We start from the raw sequence: 1,321 nt of genomic DNA, 5'->3' as shown, positions 1-1,321 counted from the left end.
AAAGAGGAGTGAAAGAAGCATCTATGTCCACTGTGAGCGACCATCTTTGAACAGAGGCGGTGGTTTACGACCCAGACCCCTTAACGCCCACTCTCACGTGTGCTCCCGACGCAGGGGAAACAAATTCTGTCGGGGAGACCTACCTACCTTGGCACGACAGCTGCTGTTCTAGTCTTTGGCTTGCAAGCATATTTTGCGATGCTTCAACCTCTGCATTGCGTTTGTGTGGAAGCCCCGTGAAAACAAAACAAAACAAAAAACCCTGTCCACTATGCTAGCAGTGTCCAAGCATTCTTCTTTTGTTTTTGTTCCTTTTTTTTAGTCATAACGCGCCCCCCTGCAATGGCTTTGTACCAGTTTGCTACAGCTGAAGGGAGCTACATAGTTAGTGAACTTGCAGAGGCAGGAAAACCATTAACCGAGGGCAGTTTGTGAAGGATTGCATGTTTCATGTAAAGACGATCCTGTTCACCAAACATTGCTCTGTCAGCAACACTGTGGCAGAGATTAATCCATGATCAGGTAACATCTAGGAACGGTTACCAGACAAAGGCCAAAGACCTCGTTATCTTTGTGTTCATTTATGTCAGCGTCTCATTCCGTGTCGCGTCCTCCCTCATGGCCGTGTACCCCTCCGTGTTTCTTTGCGAGTCAGTTTCATTAGAATTTCCCAGTCTAGTTTTGTTTTGTATCGCCTTTTCCTCCGTTCAGAAAATAAAGCTGCATTTTGAGTTTAAGCTTCCTTTCGGTGAGTTTGCGTTTTGGTCCAATTCCAGCCTGCATACAATGTTCATGACACCCTGCTTTATAATGATGAATGATATAAGCAGTACCAGCTAGCATTTTGGATGCTGTGTTTTTTTTTCATGTTGTGCGCATGAGTTCCCAGCAAATTCCAAGAGTAAGTTGAGGCGTAAGATTGTCCAATTATTGTCCAATTTAAGAAAAATAGTACACTTTCACTTGAAGGCTTCTCTCTTGTTTTGTTGCTGAACACATTGCACCATGTTTAGCATGATTAGCATTTTGTGTATGGTCACCAGCGTGTTCATTTATTTAGCTTGCTTGACTTGTAGAAACCACTGTGGTTTCTTTTCTTTTGAGTTTTGATTAGTTGGCTGGCATCTGTCAGCTCACTTTTGTTTTTATTTATTTTCGGTTTTTAATCATTTTCTGGGGTCCGTTCTTCATACCTCGCTTACTACATCCAAGATCAAATCATCGCGCTAACTCTGAGCTCGCTATTCCGGTTCTCCGAACAGATCACTGGGTGGCTTAACAGGGGCTACGCATCGATAGTAGAAACATTGATCGGCAACCA

Source organism: Haplochromis burtoni, unplaced genomic scaffold (assembly GCF_018398535.1).
Source record: "Haplochromis burtoni strain Fernald_Lab_line unplaced genomic scaffold, NCSU_Asbu1 Contig_3998, whole genome shotgun sequence".
Classification (NCBI taxonomy): domain Eukaryota; kingdom Metazoa; phylum Chordata; class Actinopteri; order Cichliformes; family Cichlidae; genus Haplochromis; species Haplochromis burtoni.
The sequence above is the reverse complement of the archived record's forward strand: the minus strand, read 5'-3'. Positions refer to the sequence as shown.